The following is a 13,013-nucleotide window of genomic DNA, read 5'->3' as shown; positions in this document are numbered from 1 at the left end:
AAATCTGTTTCCACCACCCTTTCAGGCAGTGCATTCCAGGTCGTATCAGTGGCATAAAAAAAATTCTCAACTCCCCTCTGGTTCTTTTTGCAATGACCTTAAATCTGTGTCCTCTGGTTATTGACCCTCATGCCAGTGGAAACAGTTACTCTATCAAAACTCTTCATCATTTTGAACACCTCTATTAAATCTCCCGTTAACCCATACTGCTCTAAGGAGAACAATCCCAGCTTCTCTAGTCTCTCCACATAACTGAAGTCCCTATTCCCTATTCCCTACTATTTGAGTAAACCTCCTCTGCACTCTCTCCAAGGCTTTGATATCCTTCTGAAAGTGTGGTGCCCAGAATTGGACACAATACTCCAGTTATGGGTGGTTTCTAGGCCAGTGGGCAGACAGCATTGTAAGACGGAACATATTACAGCTTAGCTCCAAACAACCAATATCTGTTTGGAAGCAGAATTAGCGCCCAGAAGTGCCCAAATACTGTCGCTCGCATTTTAATGATGTCTGAATGTTGCCCTGAATGGGGGGCAGCAGAGTTGCAGTGTGCAAGAAGTGGCCATGGCAGTCATTGCCAATTCAGTGGCCCCACTCACAGCAAAGCCTTGCCAGGACTGAGAAGTCAGCCACAGCTTCCAAAAATGCACTGTGCTAAGCATGTCTACCACTCACAATGAACTCTCCGCGGTTGGACCACACTTCGAGAACTGTGCACTGTTCTGGTCTCCATACTACAGAAATGACATAGAAGCACTGGAGAAGGTGCAAAAAAGATTTACGAGGTTGATACCAGAACTGAGAGGGTATAACTATCGGGAAAGACGGAACAGGCTGGGCTCTTTTCTCTAGAAGGGAGAAGACTGAGGGGTGACCTGATAGAGGTCTTTAAAATTATGAAGAGGTTCAACATGGTAGACATAGAGAAGATGTTTCCACTTGTGGGGAAGTCCAAAAGTAGGGCCCATAAGTATAAGATAGTCACTAATAAATCCAATAAGGAATGCAGGAGAAACTTCTTTACCCAGAGAGTGTTGAGAATGTGGAACTCGCTACCACAGGAAGTGGTTGAGGTGAATAGCATAGATGCATTTAAGCGGAAGCTGGATAGTACATGAGGGAGAAAGGAATCGAAGGATATGCTGATGGGGTTAGATGAAGTCAGGTGGGAGGAGACTCATGTGGAGCATAAATATCGGCATAGATCCGTTGGGTCAAATTACCTTTTCCATGCTGTAAATTCTATGCAAGATATTCCCATAATATTGCTGGTTTTGTCTTTGTTTGTGCTGGAGGTCATGTGGCTGGGGCTATCGAAATAAGCTTAGTTCTCAGCAGTGAGGAGTTTTATTTGTCCTTTTTTTCCTGAAAGCATATTCTGCCTCTGCAGTTGAAAGTGTTTTTCTCATTTAGTCAAAATAGGGCATCACCAGGATTCAGATTGCCTTTGCATTTGTTGTGTGAGATGACTTTCTTTGCATCTTCCAAATCTGCAATAGGCTTATCAGCCTTGTGCTGATCAATGCCCACTTCCTAGGATGCAGCTGCGGTGATTCTTTTATTTGAAGGCAATCCTCTGTGTCTGGTTTATCTGAAGGAGAAGGCAGACTTGCAGGAGAGTTCCTAGGCAACCAGGCTACCATCTGCAGTTCTGACTAATGATACCCTTATACGGGTATGGTGGTGTAGTGGTTATGTTTCTGGATCAGTAATCCAGAGGCTTGGACTAATAATGCAGAGAATTTAACTTCAGCTCCCACTGTGGCAGTTTGAGAATTGGAATTCAGTTTGAAGCTGTTGAATTGTTGTAAAAACCCAACTGATTCACTAATATCCTTCAGAAAAGGAAACCTGCCATCCTTACCCAGTCTGGTCTAGATGTGACTCCAGTCCCACACCAATGTGGTCGACTCTTATCTGCCCTGTGAAATAGCCGGGCAAGTATGCATCAAAACTGCTTGGGCAACTAATGATGGGCAATAAATGCTGGCCTTGCCAGCGACACCCACATCCCAAGAATAAATTTTAAAAGGCCCATGGTGAAAAAGTGCCAGGAAAGTCGAACCCTGCCCCCACCCCCATCCACCCCGGCGCCCCAGCAGGACTGCTAAATCCCATGATCTGTCCCTCATGGTTGTCACAGAGCAGATTGCTTAGGAAGGAGCCAAGCCAAACATTTCAAACACAGGCATGCTGTGTGATTGGTTCAGTTAGGCATGATTGCCAACTTTTTGAAATGAACAGACCCTTATGTAAATTCCTGCTGTTTAATTTGGTCACTGTTTTATCAGCTGGCTTCTTTCCAAATCTTTTGAGTTGATCTGCCGCTTTCATAGGGGCCAGAGGTTTCCAGCAATTTCCGGCAACAGACTTAGTTGAAACTTTCAAAATGTTAGCTCGTGTGATACCCACATAGTTGATAAGAATATAAAAACCTTGGGCTGGATATTCCAATCCCTACGGGTGGGTACGTGCTGTGTACACACCCGTAGGGACATTGGCAATGCCGGTTTCAGGCATGCACAGTGCATGCGCTGAAAACCGGCATTTCCGATCTGTCAAGAAATCTCTTGACAGATCAGACACCTGCCCTGGGGCAGGGCCTCCGCAGGCAGGGAGTTCCGCTTTCTGGAGACTCTCCGCCCGCAGAAAACCCTTAGAATTCTTACGCCTGGTAAAAGCAAGCATAAGGCCTGCTTTTACCAGGATAAGAGTTGAAAAAAGTAAAAAAAAATGTTTTCACTCATTTATCATTTAAAAATACTTTAAAAAAATGTAAGTTTATTTTTAGCCCTGTAAAAAACTTTTAATAATTTTTTTTCAAAAAATTAAATTTTTGTTTAAAATATTTAATTTATTGTAATTTCAACTAATTTTAAAAAGGTGATGGTTTTTAAAAAATTTATTTAAAGTTTTACTATGTTTTTGGGGTGATCTCCATTCATATATTTGACAGGTCTATCTGTCAAGTGTATGAAGGGAGATTCCCTTCTTTGATTGGCTCCCATTATCCCAGGGACGCTTGCGAACTGCCTGCGCCTCTGGGATATGTGGGCCCTGCGCACTTGGAGTTTGGAGAGGCCCAGGAGCGGAAGTATAGGCGCCTCGGGAGCCCTCAGGTAAGTTCGTAGATTTTTCCAGATCGGAGGCCTCCGCATGCAGGAAGCCTCCGATCGGAAAATACGGCCCATAATATGAAAAGAGCAACCACGAATATATAAAAGTTACTTATAGCACAATTTAGTATAGGGATTTCTTAAGCAAGGATTTATCATAGTCTATCAACTAATATCATACTGCTATTATTTGTTTGCTTGTCCATATACTGTTTATTTATAAATTTGTTTGGCAGTTAAAGACTATAACAAGGTCAAGCGTAGTGTCATTCTGCTGTTTATTGGCAATGAGAAGAATCCTATTTGGCACGGGATAGATTCATTAGATAAAGCAGGGCTTTTTGTTTGTTATCCTGAGCACGCCATCAAAACTTACTGTTTCAAGTTTAGGATCTTGCCTTTGATATTCTCTCAGGTACAGTGGTGCTGGTTACTTCTATAAGTGGTCTGAGTGTCCTAGGTTCAGGAGTGTGCCCATACTGCCCAATATCTAACTATAAACCTGGGGTGCAATAATTCATGCAGTATTACTACAAACTGTTAGTAAATTAAGAAATGACTGGGAAAAGGATTGTATTTTAATAAAGAAAACTGAAAAAGCAAGTCCCACTGAATAGTAGCAGCACCCCGGCCTGACAGGCTGAACTGAACCCACTGTGTGAAAAGGGCATTGGAATCCCTGCTGCTTCCTATTCGTTAGATCACAAATCAGCAACTTAAAAAAAAACATTTAATTTAAACCTTAATCTTTACCTTCAGACACTGTAATCCGCTCACCATGGGCTCGAGGCAGGCGGGAATACGTTTACTGTATAAATATATAAATAGGTGTCAGCCGTGGCTCAGTGGTAGCATTCTTGCCTCTGAGTCAGTAGGTCGGGGTTCAAGAAACTTGAGCACATAATCCAGGCTGATGCTGCACTGTCAGAGGTGCCGTCTTTTGAATGAGACATTAAACTAAAGCCCCGTCTTCCCTCTCAGGTGGACATAAAAGATCTGTAGGGGGTTTTTGGTTTGGGGTTTGTGTCTGGTCAGTCAGTCGTGTGTCTGAGCTGCTCCAGCCCCGTGCGGTTTGAATCGCTTCCCCTTTTTGGTTCTGAGCACCGGACTTATTTACAAGTAGCGATATAGACAAACGAGACCAGTGGTTCGGTGCAAAGAAAAACCAATGTTTATTAAAATAGAGAACAATTACTATACAGAGAAAATCACTATGGATGCAGCACAATTACACTTAACGGGGGAGGAGAAATGGACACATCGAGGGAAAATGACTAAAATGACACTTTAGCAATTCCCTTTAACTCCCACCCTTTACACCTATCTAGGTTATCTTGTGATGGGCCAGAAAATTGATGCTCACCAGTCTAGGATGTTGAAATGCCTGCTCCGTGCCCTGTTGCCTGCCGATGTCTTAGGTTTTCACCGCCCCAAAGCAGAGGTACCCCAGTAATTTAAACGTAACTGTGGGCATTCTACTTCCCTGGACGGGCTCTTCATCGATGGTCCTTTTTGCTGGGTTGATGGTAGGGCACCGGAGGTGAGGCAGGAGAGAGAGAGAGAGAGAGAGATACGGCTTCCCGAGGGACTAGTTATACCCTTCCCGGTAGCCCTTATCTCCCGCCAGATCAGCTAATTTCTTTTGTCTAATCTGGATGTATTGAAACTTATACAAAGGGTACCGATCTGGGCCCATCGACCTGGATGGCCGGTAATCGGTTTTACTGATCTCATCAATGTTCCCCTTTGTCCAACTGGTTTCGTGATGGGGCCATTCCAGTCTGAATGCCCCGTTGATCGTTTGTAAACAGTGTTGATGTTCTCTAAACGAAGGCCTGAATGCTGCTGAGCTTGTTCCACTACATATTCAATAGGCCCTGACTGCTGTTGATTGTTTGTGCAAACAACCTTGATGGATTTTAATCAGAGGCCCAAATGCCACTGGGTTTGCTTCTAATGCATAAATGCAGAAGGTCTGTCTGCATTCGAGTTCTGGAAAGTCCCTTCTCACAGTCATCAGAATACAAGCTGTCAGTCCAAACTGAAACTTACAGGCTTTTGCCATGAGGCTGACTGCAGCCATCTTGTTGTGCCCTGGATTTTAAACTCAGTCCAACCAGGGTTTCTTTGATAAACCAAAAAATCTTCAGGGGAGACATGAAATTTGCAAATCCTTTCAGTCCACCCTAGGATACTGAAACTTGCTTGAAGTGTCCAATCAAGGTGAGCAACATTTCTGACCCCCCACAAACAACCTTCCCCTATATTTATCTATCCACGATCCCCCGACACATACATTCCCCTTACTTAGAGAAAACCGCAGGCATCTATTGATAGAAAATATAATCTGTTACAATAATCCAAGAACGGAGGGGGTCCAATACTCCTGCACTACTTAGGACATCATAAAACTTTATTACAACACACAATCGTTAATAAAATTAACATCAGGCCAAAACCATATTTATTAAAAATAACGAACGGAAGGACAATTCGGTCTTATCGACCTCCGAAAAGTCAAATTCACGGAATTTACGAAACATCTCTGTTAATAGGGCTTGAACATATTCTTTTGCCCACAGTGACGCTAATCCTTGGGGTGACAATTCGTATCCTCGGGCACTGGAGGGAGGCCTCCCCATACGTGAAACCGGTCTCACTAGAATACTGGGTAGAATTGGATCCCAGCCATCCTGGCCAGCTCCCCTCGTGGACATACGAGGCGATTTCATCCGCCTCCCGTAGACCACTTCCGTCGTGTGCTAGGGGTGCCCTCTTCCCCGAGCATCCGAAGATATGATGGTCCTCGACATCGCCCCTTCTTGCGAGGCACAGGGCGAGCAGGATTATGCCTCCGCACATTTCGAAATTCTGAAAAAGACACAAAAGCATCTGGCCAGGTTCCCTGGAGGCTCCCTGGCTCGGGGGAAGTGTGATCGGGTCCCGCGACCTCGGCTCACGTAGACAGCACTCTGGTACGGTTCCATACTTAAAACTTATAGACTACCGGTTCCTTACATAGAATTAAATTAAAACACCCTAACTTAACCTTATACATATTACTAAACTTAAACAAAGCTATGTGCATCTGCCGCCCGTCTCCGAGCGGCCAGCCTAATCTCTGTTAGGACTGTTGCAGGTGAAGCTGGACTGATCTCCACTTCTGGTCCCTTGCAGCTTATGGCTGCTGGCTGGGGACGTCTGTCTTTCAGCTTCTCCCTGACTCGGGAGGCCGCCCTTTTGAACTGAAGAGCCGGTGACCATAATTTTCTGGGCTGGGGTGGCTGAGGAGACCTCCTAGGGAGTGCTACTGGTGGGGCTACCCTGGCGAGCGGACCCTTGGCTTGGGTCACAGTCCTCCCTGGCTGGGGGCCTTCTCCCTCGGGTCCCTCCCCTCCCAAACCTGAACTGGGGACGGGCAATCCCCCTCCACCGGCTGCCGGTGGCTGAGGGTCTTCCCCTCCAGGTTCAAAACCTGGTTCAGGCTCGGGGCCATCTGGTTCAGGCTCCTCCTCCTCGGAATCCTATAAGAGAGGGGGAGTGGTCTGGACAAAGTGCTGGGTAACTTCTCCCTTGACGTACGCGACTGCGCCTGCGTGTGCAGCCTGTGTGCGCGGACCCGCTGCGGGCTGAGGATTTCTAACCTCGGGTTGAATCCCAGCTGCCTGCTTCTTCGCCTCCGGCTTAAACAGCTTACACTGGTTGATATAACCAGCAGCCTGCCAGTAACCCTGTTCTAAATTCTTTCTCCTTACCAGGGCGGCCTTAAAGGCGGGATCTTGGGCTTGGACCTGCTTTTGGTCTGGGGCCAAAGCTACCCCCTGTGGCCACCCTTGTCCCGGATTGCTGCTACCGGGCCTGCTCTACAGGGGTCCCAGAACTCTCCTTCCCTGTCCCCCTGCTTGGCCACCTCGTCGGTCTTTTGGTTACCCTCCCACATGGTATGGAGGGATCCTAAACCTATGGCCAAAGGTTTTGACCTTTCCCCAGCCTGCTCGTTCCCTGTGGGTCCCATTAAGCTAAATGGGACCTTGTTAGACTGGGGTGAATTGGTCGGGTCTTCCGAATGGACCACCGTGCTGGAAGCTCCAGTGTCCACCGAATATCTCCCCTGCACCATCTTCACCCCCATCCTAACATAGGGCCTGCTCCCCTCAGCGTTTTCGCGGGGACACAGGTCGACAGGCTGCGCTGGCTCTAGTCATTGCTGGGAGTGGGATGGGGCAGACGGGGTCAAAGCACTGGTGGTGGCTGCTATTTTCCCCTGGCTGGCCAGGAGGAGAGATCGTAGGGATCGACTCCAGGAGTGACTCGATCGCAGCGGGAGGGATACCTGGCCCTGCCCTTTGGGCTGGGGCTGGTGAATTCCTCCCCTTATTCTCCTTCCAGGGATTCTTACAATCCTTTCACCAGTGGCCATCCTTCCCGCACCCGTAACAGTTTAACTTAGCCTGGGAGGGACGGTTCCCCTCCTGGTGCCACTCTTTCTTATTCTGGCCCCCAGGTTTAACCTCATGGACTTTTCCCTTGGGTTGGGGCGTCTCGATACCCCTCATATTCCTAAACGCTACCGTGAGCAGGCGGATCACCGTTTCTTCAGTGGTCTGGGGGTTTCGGGGTCAAACCAGGCCGCAGCCTGGGCTCAGATTTGGGGCAGGCAGTTTGTCATTAGACAACAGAGCCAGTGGGTCAATTGGACTTGGTTCAGTAATGTCCGTGCTGGCATTCCCGGGCATGCACTCCGGTAGACTGGCAACAGCCTGTCTGCGAACGCCTGCGGGGACTCCCCTGGGAGTTGTACCGTTTTTTCCGCCCGGGTGAACGGACTACCGTCATTGAGTCCCATGGCCTCCAATATCTCGTTCCTCAAATCCTCATAATCTTTCTGCCCCTTTTTACATTCATCAGATAGGGTCTGGAGGAGATCACTACCCAGAGAAAACAGCAGCATCTTAGCTTGCTCTGCGTCATCGCAGTCATTAACGCACGCTGCCTGTTCTATCTCCCTGAAGTGCAGAGAGGGGTCTCCCTTTTCGGTGAGCTTGGGGATGTGACTAACCATGGCCCTGAGCTGTTGTGTGCCATGCAGCACCACAAACTGATTTTGGATGGCCCCTGGGTCCTCGTCATCAACGGGCGGGCCGTACCTCCGTTGTCGGAGGGGGTACCTCCGTTGTCGGAGGGGGTACACCGGTCCTGGTCCCGGCCTATCTAGCGGGGCCTGCTGTGCTTCCCCTCCCACTTCATCTTCCACCTCCCCTTGCTGCCAGAACTCCTGAAAGCTCGGAGCTATGGGTGGCGGCCGTGGGACCTCTGATTCCCTAGCCAACTTTGTTCTGGGTGCTGCCTGTGGGACGGTTCTGTTTGGGTTGCCGGTAAAGTCCGACTGGCCTGCCTTCGGGCTGATGAGGCATACCATGCCCTTCGCCCTCGATAAGGCCATGCCCAAGCTTTCTATCTCCTCTCTACAGGGCCCGTGATCTGCCTCCTCAAACCCCCGGTCGCAGGCTAGCTTGTATGCTGCCTTTACCTCCCTTACCTTCTCCTCCTGCTCTTTTAATTCTTGGGTGAGGTCGCAAATCATGTCCTGCAGCCTTTTCTCGCTGCCTCTCGCCTCTCTGACCTGGTATTCCAAGTGCTCCATCTTGTGCCTAGCGCTGGCTTTAATTTCAGCGGCCTGGTATTCCAGGCACTCTACCCTTGCCTGATGTTCCCGTTGCACTTCGCCGGCCCGGGCCTCCAGGCACTCTACCTTTGCCTGGTGTTCCCATTGCACTTCGACGGCCCGGGCCTCCAGGCGCTCTACCTTTGCCTGGTGTTCCTTTGCCGTCTGCGCTCTTCCTTGGCTTAATGCCTGAAGTGCCACTAGCACTTTCTCTTCCGCTAAAACCTTACCCTGCATTTCTAGGGCCAATTTCTTGAGCTTGGCAGCCTGTGCTGCTACAACACTGTCCAGCACTAGGATTTGTTTCTTGTAACATATTAACGAGACTGCCTTTTCAGTTGCCCTCTAATGCTGTTTACTCGCCATCCACTGGGCGGTGGCGTCTATGGGGCGCTCGGCCTTTAACATAAAGCCCACCCATTTCTTGGCGATATTGACCTTTCTGCACACATAAGTGGACAACCTCTCTTCCATTGCGGTTTCTCCCTCCGTACCACTGTCTGTCATATCGCATACTGTCGCCGATGCTCCTACCTGGCTTGCCATTTCTGTAGGGGGTTTTTGGTTTGGGGTTTGTGTCTGGTCAGTCAGTCATGTGTCTGAGCTGCTCCAGCCCCGTGCGGTTCGAATTGCTTCCCCTTTTTGGTTCTGAGCACCGGACTTACTTACAAGTAGCGATATAGACAAACGAGACCAGTGGTTCGGTGCAAAGAAAAACCAATGTTTATTAAAATAGAGAACAATTACTATACAGAGAAAATCACTATGGATGCAGCACAATTACACTTAACGGGGGAGGAGAAACGGACACATCGAGGGACAATGACTAAAATGACACTTTAGCAATTCCCCTTAACTCCCACCCTTTACACCTATCTAGGTTATCTTGTGATGGGCCAGAAAATTGATGCTCACCAGTCTAGGATGTTGAAACGCCTGCTCCGTGCCCTGTTGCCTGCCAATGTCTTAGGTTTTCACCGCCCCAAAGCAGAGATACCCCAGTAATTTAAACGTAACTGTGGGTATTCTACTTCCCTGGACGGGCTCTTCGTCGACGGTCCTTTTTGCTGGGTTGATGGTAAGGCAGGGCACCGGAGGCAAGGCAGGAGAGTGAGAGATACGGCTTCCCAAGGGACTAGTTATACCCTTCCCGGTAGCCCTTATCTCCCGCCAGATCAGCTCATTTCTTTTGTCTAATCTGGACGTATTGAAACTGACACAAAGGGTACCGATCTGGGCCCATCGACCTGGATGACTGGTAATCGGTTTTACTGATCTCATCAGTGTTCCCCTTTGTCCAACTGGTTTCATGATGGGGCCATTCCAGTCTGAATGCCCCGTTGATTGTTTGTAAACAGTGTTGATGTTCTCTAAACGAAGGCCTGAATGCTGCTGAGCTTGTCCCACTACATATTCAATAGGCCCTGACTGCTGTTGATTGTTTGTGCAAACAACCTTGATGGCTTTTAATCAGTGGCCCAAATGCCACTGGGTTTGCTTCTAATGCATAAATGCAGAAGGTCTGTCTGCATTCGAGTTCTGGAAAGTTCCTTCTCACAGTCATCAGAATACAATCTATCAGTCCAAACTGAAACTTACAGGCTTTTGCCATGAGGCTGACCGTAGCCATCTTGTTGTGCCCTGGATTTTAAACTCCGTCCAACCAGGGTTTCTTTAATAAACCAAAAGTAAATCTTCGGGGGAGACATGAAATTTGCGAATCCTTTCAGATCGCATGGCAAAAAACTTATTCCTGGCTAGGTACCCAGCATGTGACTTCCACGATTAACATGCATTAAAAAATGAATCTGAAAAAAAATGAACACGCTAATCACAAAAGTTAATGGTGATTAATTGACAGTCCTAGCAATAATACAAAATATTGAACACACTACAAGATATTCCCTACATCAGTGGGTCAACTTGTTTGACATTAGCAAAACAACTCCTAACTACCTTCCTCATTCTCCCACGAAGCATGGTGAAAACGTCCCCCCTAAGTTTTCTGTTTAAAAACCCAACTGACTGCCACTGTCTCTGTCTGAGTCTTTTTATCTCCCTGTGTTCATAATTGAGGAGGAGGGTCAACTCTCCGTTCCTCCAACTCTGGTCTTGTGCAGCTCCCCCTCCCTTTGGCCCACCATTGGCGATTGTGCTTTCAGCTGCCTAGGCCCCACACTCTGGAATTCCCTCCTTAAACTTCTCTGCAATTCTACCTCCCTCTTTTGAAAACCCACCTCTTTGACCAAACTCCAAATAACTCCTTCTGTGGCTCGTCATCCAATTTTGTCTGATTACGCCTCTGTGAAGCGTCTTAGGAAATTTTTCTACGTTAAAAGTGCTCTATAAATGCAAATTGTTGTTGTAGTTTGGGGGCAAGAACATAAAAACCCAGCTAACTAGCATATTCATTTTTTGTCTCTGCTTTTTAAAATACTTGTGTGAATACACTTTTCTTTAAAATACAACCCTTAAATCATAGAATCATAGAATGGTTACAGCACGGAAGAAGGCCATTCGGACTGTCGAGCCCATGCCAGCTCTCTGCAAGAGCACTTCAGCTAGTCCCACTCCCCCGCCCTTTCCCCATAGCCATGCAAATGTTTTTCCTTCAGGTACTTATCCAATTCCATTTTGAAAGCTGTGATTGAGTCTGCCTCCACAACCCTTTCAGGCAGTGCATTCCAGATCCTAACCACTCACTGAGTAAAAAAGTTTTTTCTTATGTTGCCTTTGGTTCTTTGGCCAATCACCTTGAATCGGTGTCTTCTGGCTCTTGACCCTTCTGCCAATGGGAACAGTTTCTCTCCATCTACTTTGTCCAGACCCCTCATGATTTTGAATACCTCTATCAAATCGCCTCTCAATCTTCTCTGCTGTTAAGGAGAACAATCCCAGCTACTCCAGTTGATCCACGTAACAGAAGTCCCTCATCCCTGGACTCATTCTCGTAAATCTTTTCTGCACCCTCCCTTAAGGCCTTCACAGCCTTCCTAAAGTGCAGTGCCCAGAATTGGACACAGTACTCCAGTTGAGGCCGAGCCAGTCTTTTATAAAGGTTCTTCGTAATTTCCATGTTTACAGAACAGAACAGAAACCCCACAGTGCAGATAGAGGCCATTTCGGCCCATCGAGCCTGCACCGACACATATCCCACCCGATCCCCGTAACCCCTACACCAACACATTTCCCACCCTATCCCCGTAACCCCACGTATTTAATCCCCCTAACACTAAGGGTCAATTTATCATAGCCAATCATCCTAACCCGCACATCTTTGGACTGTGGGAGGAAACCGGAGCACCCGGAGGAAACCCACGCAAACACAGGGAGAATGTGCAAACTCCACACAGACAGTCACCCGAGGCCGGATTCGAACCCGGGTCCCTGGCGCTGTGAGGCAACAGTGCTAACCACTATGCCACCGTGCTGGTGGCACTAACCACTGTCACCATGCTTTTGTACTCTCTGGACTCAATTTTGTCAATGGGGAGCTTTTGGAGGCGGGACTCCCACTTTTTGGGTTGTAGTCCCGCCTCCATTGACTTGTGGCCAACCCGCGCTATTTTCCCTTGATTGACCTTGTTAAGCCCGCCCAGCGGGCTCAGCAGGCCAATTAAGGGACACCTGGTTACTGGTGACGTCAGCGATTGACATTTCACCTGTCAAGAGCTTTTGACAGATGAAAAATCAGCGTTTGACAGCTCTGTGAAGCTGTCAAACACTGACAATCTGTCTTCTAACTTGAGTCCTTCTACTCAGACTCAGTTAGAGAGCTCTCCAGACCAGAAAGCAGAGGCTGCAGCTTTTGACAGTTCAGCGGTCATTCTGCTTTCTGTGCCGGTGAGCTGAGGGACTCCCAAGAACTGAAGGAAGGAAGCCTGCAGGAGAAAGTAAAGGTAAGTAAAACTTATTAAAACACTTTACACTTATGTCACACACTTACCTCTGCACACATGCACTCATCACTCACCTGCACAACGGACATCTCGACCCTTCCAACCCCTGCAGACCGAAGGTCCGCCTCGCTAACTTGGCGTGGTTCGGAACTGTCGGACAGCCCACACTTCAGGGCTAAAAATAGGGATTAGGCAAAAAACTGCCTGTTAACTACCTGTTAACAGGCAGTTAATTGGCACTAATCCCCTTCCCGCCTCGGGGAGGTGGCTCACAGCACAGGTCGGGTACCCGCCTCCTGGGACATTGGCATGGAGGCGGGATGGGTTCCTGCC

The 13,013-nt window shown here is 48.1% G+C and overlaps 1 protein-coding gene across 1 annotated transcript in view; it reads left to right on the top strand.

Moving 5' to 3' along the window:
• The window catches only part of LOC147121531 (androglobin-like), a 127,183-nt gene that overhangs the window by 54,164 nt on the left and 60,006 nt on the right, over window positions 1-13,013 (top strand). The window lies entirely within an intron of this gene.

This window comes from Somniosus microcephalus, chromosome 3 (genome assembly GCF_052327205.1).
Source record: "Somniosus microcephalus isolate GS21.2 chromosome 3, FLI_Smic_1.0, whole genome shotgun sequence".
Classification (NCBI taxonomy): Eukaryota; Metazoa; Chordata; class Chondrichthyes; order Squaliformes; family Somniosidae; genus Somniosus; species Somniosus microcephalus.
Note: the sequence above shows the minus strand (reverse complement) of the source record. Positions and strands in the feature narration are given on the sequence as shown.